The sequence below is a fragment of the Hyperoodon ampullatus genome, assembly GCF_949752795.1.
Source record: "Hyperoodon ampullatus genome assembly, chromosome: 2".
In the NCBI taxonomy this organism is placed as follows: Eukaryota; Metazoa; Chordata; class Mammalia; order Artiodactyla; family Ziphiidae; genus Hyperoodon; species Hyperoodon ampullatus.
In genome coordinates, this window is record NC_136915.1 from 156,456,557 (window position 1) to 156,464,091 (window position 7,535).

The window sequence follows — 7,535 nt, forward strand, 5'->3', positions numbered from 1 at the left end:
ACAGTTCCCTGTTCCTTATAGTTATATTATGAGACAGATCTGAACTGCTGGGTCTTCCATTAAGAGGCCATCAAGACTAACCTCTCATGCCTTATATCCCTTTCTGTTCAACCACTCTCAGAACTCTAATGTCCTATCATTCATCCACCCACTGCCCTCCAGTCTCGGTCCCATAGTCCTATGTCCACCCTCTCCATTCTTCTCTACCCTCTTCTTCACTGGGCCATATGGAACCCCCAGTCTGTCTTCCCTTTCTCTGAATGGTTCCTTCACCTTCTTTCTCTAATTGAAATCTTATTCTTCCTAAGGATAAAAGCAGAGTTTGCTTTTTTCTTTACAGCCCATGAACTTCAGATGCTGGTTGGTATCCTCCTAGCTCCCAGTGCTACTTTCAAAGCTTTCATTTGCCCTTTTTTTCTTTAAAATACCCAGCTCGTTTGAAGCCCATACCATAGGCCTACGATTCGCTCACTTCCACTTCCTTATACAGCACATATATCAATGTCCTGATCACTCCCCCACTTACCAATGACTTTTTTCTCAGCTCATCACCCTTCATGTCCTCATTATCTTCCATGCCCAGAAAATCACTCTCCCCCTCTCTCCCTCCTTCCTACTTGCCTGGAACATCAAATCTGCTTAAACTCAACTCTGGCCACATTCTAGAAACTGAAGTTTGATAGAGAAAACTATTTATGTCTATGGTGTTAGGGAGTGTTCTAATTTCATTCTTTTACATGTAGCTGTCCAGTTTTCCCAGCACCATTTATTGAAGAGGCTGTCTTTTCTCCATTGTATATTCTTGCCTCCTTTATCAAAAATAAGGTGACCATATGTGCATGGGTTTACCTCTGAGCTTTCTATCCTGTTCTATTGATCTATATTTCTGTTTTTGTGCCAGGACCAGACTGTCTTGATTACTGTAGCTTTGTAGTATAGTCTGAAGTCAGGGAGCCTGATTCCTCCAGCTCCATTTTTCTTTCTCAAGATTGCTTTGGCTATTCGGGGTCTTTTGTGTTTCCATACAAATTGTGAAATTTTTTGTTCTAGTTCTGTGAAAAATGCCATTGGAGAGGGTGTGGAGAAAAGGGAACCCTCTTGCACTGTTGGAGGGAATGTAAATTGATACAGCCACTATGGAGAACAGTATGGAGGTTCCTGAAAAAACTAAAAACAGAACTACCATACCACCCAGCAATCCCACTACTGGGCATGTACCCTGAGAAAACCATAATTCAAAAACAGTCATGTACCACAGTGTTCAATGCAGCTCTATTTACAATAGCCAGGACATGGAAGCAACTTAAGTGTCCATCGACATATGAATGGATAAAGAAGATGTGGCACATATATACAATGGAATATTACTCAGCCACAAAAAGAAATGAAATTGAGTTATTTGTAGTGAGGTGGATGGACCTAGAGTCTGTCATACAGAGTGAAGTAAGTCAGAAAGAGAAAAACAAATACCGTATGCTAACACATATATATGGAATCTAAAAAAAAAAAAGGTTATGAAGAGCCTAGGGGCAGGACAGGAATAAAGATGCAGATCTACTAGAGAATGGACTTGAGGACAGAGGGAGGGGGAAGGGTAAGCTGGGACAAAGTGAGAGAGTGGCACGGACATATATACACTACTAAATGTAAAATCAATAGCTAGTGGGAAGCAGCTGCACAGCACAGGGAGATCAGCTCGGCGCTTTGTGACCACCTAGAGGGGTGGGATAGGGAGGGTGGGAGGGAGGGAGATGCAAGAGGGAGGAGATATGGGGATATATGTATATGTATAGCTGATTCACTTTGTTATAAAGCAGAAAGTAACACACACACACACAAAAGAAAACTATTTAATACCCCTAATTAGTTCCACAATAAATTCATGACTCAGAGTCACAAATGGTTACCTGATACTTCCCGACATGTACTCTACTTACATTTCCCCAGTACATTGCTTTCCAACTCTCGTAGACAACTATTACATACTTCCTCCTCTCTCTTCAAACATCACCTCAGCCCTTGACCCTACCTCATATTTTCCTGAGAAATAAGAAGCAATTTAAATGGTGTTCCCTTGTCTTTCTGTTTATCTACTTTCTTCTGTACCTATTCTTTCTACCTTCCTTCCTGACATTACTTAGTTGTGTCTATTCTTCTAAAAAAAAAAAAAAAAAGCCCACCTGCTCCACTGGGATCTCCTGATCCACATCCTCTCATTACCTTGCAGTTTTGCCTTCTCTCTCCTGCATCATCCATTTTTTCCACTCTTCTGAATCCATCTCATCTGATCTAGTTTATCTGGTCTTAAAAATCACCCTCCCTTGACCCAAAGTACCCTCTAATTTTCACCACATTTCTTTCCTTCTCTATATAGCAAAAACCTCAAAAGAGTAGCTATACCTCCTGTCTCCACTTTCTTACCTCCCAATCTCATCTTGATCACTCCAGTCAAGCTTCTGATTCTTCCATTTTCTAGTCAGGTCACCAATAACCTGATGTTGCCAAACCTAATGGACACACCTGAGCCTCCATCTTACTGAGACTTTTAGCAACATGTAGCTTTATTGACCTACTCCTACTTCCTGAAACACTTTCCTCTCTTGGCCTTAGTGTCACCCACTCTCCTAATTTTCTTCTTACCTCACCGGACTTTTTTTTTTTTTCACTCTTGAGCTCCTCTGTTTCTACTCAAGCTCTGAACTTTGGGGTGACCCTGGATTTTCTCCTTTTCTCAACCTACATTTATTTCCCAGGTGATGTCACCTGAATCTCTGGTTCCAGTTACTTCCACCAGCAGAGTATAGATCCCCGACTGGCCTCACAGTCTTTAAAGAGACAAGCAAGGATGATTCCAGAAAGAAATTAGGTTGCACTTAACCAAGCATACTCCCCACCAAAACCAGACAGGGTTCCAAGGTCACATCCTCAGGTTCATTCACATGCCCAGTTCTCCCCAAGTAATAGTCTTTCCACAGGACAGGACATCACACAGCCTTGTCCAGAGCTATCCTTTCTGTTTAATGTTCACGGTCCCACTCTGAAGCTCCGGAAGTCCCTCTTCCTTCCTCTCCCAAGGCCATTTCCTGTCACAGAATATTTCAAAGTGAAATCCAACACAACCACCTCTCATTTACACAGATCTCCTGGCTCTGAATCCAGGATTTTTTCCATTATGTCAGGCTGCCCCTCAGACTCTTACTGATAAGTAAATTTCATTTTATGCTACCCTATATATGTCTTTTGCATGAGATTCTTATCCTCCACCCATCACCCCCCAAAATAACTGACCAGCCATACATGGCTCTATAAAATACTAGCAGGCAATGCACTGTGGCACAGAGTTTATTTTTCCAAACAAGTAAAACAAATGCTTGGCTTAAAAATAATAAACACATTATACTCAGGCATATAAGCAATATTTTAAAACAATATTTGTTTTCTCCTGTTTTCCTTTGCAACAATCTATTACTATGTCAGATTTCAAAACAAAAGCTAGTTTCCACGGGAAGGGAAAACAGATTAAGGCAAACAAGGAAGAAAGGAATAATGTTTGCAACATTTAGATTTGAAATCTTACATAGCTTTCTCAGAAACACTGATGTTTGTTGGCACTTTACTACTTTTAATTCTGAGCATGAAATTCAAACGTCTATGGAGACAAAACTACATAACTATGAACAAAACAAACAACACACTGGTCCCTTCTTGGTGTGAACTTTGGATAAATATGGCAACTCTTTCCAGGTGTGAGTATGTATCTCTCCTTCTCTAGCCACTTTAAAATAGGTTGGATTCTAAACTGTCAGGAAGGATTCAAGTGATGACTAAATTAAATTAAGGTATAAAGAAAGGTCTAATTTCATATTTCTCATAGCATGTTCTACTGACAATGCATTGGGTAATGATGTTTATGATAAAGTCTATACTTTTGTTTGGGTTATGAATCATTTATTTTTCACTTTTAACAGGAACCAGACATTGCCTCATTACTGTCTTGTCTAAGAAGTATGTCTTGCAATGAATTTTGGTAAGGTCAATTTTTTTTTCCCGTTAGAGTAGTATGTGTGTTAAAAATTAAAAGTAAGATTACTAGATGACCTAAGTCAGTGGTTCTAGAACTATAAATCTGTGGCTAGTAAGTATTAACTCCTTTTTATCAGAAATTCTGAGACTACATAAGAAAGAAGTACTGGAGCAGTCAGATTCCTGAGACTTACTGACCATCACTGAACTAGGTACAGAGGAAGGGACCACAAAATAACTGTGTTCTAACTTTGGGTACCTCAGAGGAAATAGACATAGATTATCCAATACCACATCCATTTGCTACTTGATCTTGGCATTTAAGGTATATTCTTGAGCCAAGAGTTCAGTTGATTACTGAACTGTGATAAAGGCAGGCATGATCCTCAGTGGCCTAAATGTTTTAAGAGCTCTATTTCAATGTCAGCTCCACCTTGTACCAGCTACATGACTCTAGGCAAATTGATTAATCCCTTAGCTTCAATTTTTTCTTCTGAAAATCAGATTGCTAATATGTAACCTCGGCAAAACTGTAGTTTGGACTTAATTATGTAAATGTACGTACAGTATCTGGTTCCCAATAAATGTTAGTTCCTTTCCCTTGCACAATTTTATATCAGGAATCAGTGGCAGATTCCATCATATCACAATTGCTTACTGATTCACTTGGGTATTCACAACAGTATTCACTTATATGTTGCCTCTTTAGAGACAAAAAGATTTCTAGGGCTTTGGAGCTAATGACGAGCTACCTCCATCTGATACACATCATGGATAGAATGCACAGCTTACAAATGCCATGGAGGCGGGTGGTGGCCGCGGGGTCTGGGGGGGGCGGGGCGTGGAGCCAGGCCTGCAAGGAGCCAGGCAAGATGGCGGCCGTGGAGACCAGTCAGCGCCCCTGACCCTGGAATCACTGCCCACCGATCCCCTGCTCCTCATCTTATCCTTCTTGGACTACCGAGACCTAATCAATTGTTGCTATGTCAGTTAAAGACTTAGCTATCAAGTCATGATCCGCTGTGGAGAAGACATTGCAAAAAATACTGGCTGATACCTGAGGAATAGAAAACACAGAAGAACCAGTGTTGGAAATCCCTCTTCACTGATACATTTCTGATATAGGAAGATATATTGACCATTATGCTGCTATTACAAAGGCCTTGGATGATCTCAAGAAATATTTGTAACCCACATGTCCAGATGGTTTTCTCTCTGAAAGAGAGTGCTCGAGAGGAAGACCTAGATGCTGCAGAAGCTCAGATGGGCTTCACACTTCCAGATGATTATCGATGTTACTATCATATCCACAATGGGCAGAAGTTAGTGGTTCCTGGGTTGTTGGGAAGCATGGTGCTGTCTAATCACTATCTCTCTGAGGATTTGTTAGACATCTATACAGCTGCTGGAGGCTTCCAGCAGAGACAGAGACTGAAATATTTTCTCCCTTTAACTTTTTGCATACATACTGGTTTGAGTCGGTACATAGCAGTGGAAGGGCTGAAACAAAAATGATGTCTTCTACTGATCTTGGAGAGACAGCAATGAGTGGTCCTGAAGAGAGATCTTAGTTCTCTGCCCAGGAATTGAACGTGCATAGCCTGAGTTGAAAACCAGGAATCCTAGCCACTAGACCACCAGGGACTAGAGGCTAGCAGCAAAGTGGCCCTGGCTCTTTCCCCTGTTTGAAAGCAAGAATATTTGAAGGAGGCAAAAATTGTAAAAACAGGTACAAAGTTTATCACTAGAGATACAACATAACATGTGGGTGAGCACACAGAGAAGCAGTTTGTTTATTTAAGTCAGAAGCAAGGCAGAAATACACATCCTGAGAGAAAGAGTATGGGCGTCCTAAATGAGTAGCACAATAAAGAAGTGATTTAAATCACTTATATAGGACAGTCCTTCCGGGTTTTTGTTTACCTTTGGCCAATTTTCTTGTTTCTTTCTTCACACCTGACCTGCCCTAGGACCCTCACCAACATGCGTGCACAACTTTTTGCTAAGGTGGATCCCACCCCAGAGGCCTGTGGGGGGTATGTCCACACTTATTATGGGGTGGCATACCCTCCCTTTTTGACCCCCAAGGAGGCTTACTGAGCATGTGCAGACAGGGAAGTTTTCCTTGACCTCAGGAGTGGTCATCTTATCTCTTTACTTCAGCAGAGCTCAGCTTCTGCCACTAGCTTTGTCCTTGGAGCGTCTGCGTGAGAACAAAGCTTCAGTTTTACTCCACTTGACAAATACCAGCTGTCCAGCCCAGGGGCCCATCTATCTCCTACCTCACTACCAAATGTCTGACCAAATGGCTCGGAGTCCAGCTGCTACTAACATGTTTATCATAGGTGCTACTTTTACTGACTGGTTTACTTCTTATGTCAACAATGTTGTATCAGGTGGCTTCCCTATCATCAGAGACCAAATTTTCAGATATGTTTATGATCCAGAGTGTGTAGCAATGACTGGGGATATTACAGTTTCAGTTTCCACATCGTTTCTGCAGGAACTCAGCTCTGTACACCCACCCCACTATTTCTTCACATACCGAATCAGGATTGAAATGTCAAAAGACGCACTTCCTGAGAAGGCTTGTCAGTTAGACAGTCACTACTGGAGAATAACAAATGCTAAAGGTGATGTGAAGGGACTTTCCTGGCAGTCCAGTGGTTAAGACTTCACCTTCCAGTGCAGGGGGTGCAGGTTCGAACCCTGGTCAGGGAGCTAAGATCCCACATGGCTTGCAGCCAAAAAAACCAAAAACATAAAACAGAAGCAGTGGTGTAACAAATTCAATAAAGACTTAAAAAATGGCCCACATCAAAAAAATCTTTAAAAAAAAATTAAAAAATAAAGGTGATGAGGAAGAAGTTCAAGGACCTGGAGTTGTTGGTAAATTTCCAATCATCAGTCCAGGCTGGGTATATGAATACACAAGTTGTATATTCATATATAACATCACGCTGTATGGAAGGATATTATATCTTCCTTTTTTTTTTTTTACTTTAAAGACAAGATCTTTAATGTCACCATTCCCTGGTTCCATATGGCATGTCCGACACTCAGGGTGTCTATAGCTCGATTGGAAATGGGTCCTAATGAACATGAAGAGATGCAAGAGAAAGAAGAGGAGGAGGAGGAAATAGACGATTATGACCATTTGGCAGATATGGATGAATCTGATGAAGAATACTAGGAGGAGAGACGGAGGAGAGTCTTTGATGTTCTCATTCAAAGATGCCACTGCTCTAGCCTTTTTTAAAGCAAGCCTATGCTGATGGAAGCCCTGGGATGAATCCAGCCTGTTAAACAAATTTCTCAATAATGTAAATAATCAAATTGTTCTCAGCTTATAGCAGGAAAACTAGCATGAAATATTGTGCCAGGCCCTGGGTTCTATGAGATGCTACTTTAGGAATTGGATTGTTTGGGTTTGCTTTGTGTTTTTGAGGTAGAGGAGGAAATGGGAATCTTCTTTTTCTCTAGTGGGAAAATAGTTCTCTAGAAATGTCTAG

At 41.2% G+C, this 7,535-nt stretch overlaps 1 pseudogene across 1 annotated transcript; it reads left to right on the forward strand.

Annotated features, from left to right (window-relative positions):
• Positions 1 to 4,895: 4,895 nt before the first annotated feature.
• On the forward strand, positions 4,896 to 7,282 carry LOC307048151 (F-box only protein 3-like; annotated as a pseudogene). The gene is made up of 3 exons: positions 4,896 to 5,522; positions 6,274 to 6,656; positions 6,877 to 7,282. The product of its transcript is annotated as an F-box only protein 3-like (transcript).
• The last annotated feature ends 253 nt before the right edge of the window (positions 7,283 to 7,535 follow it).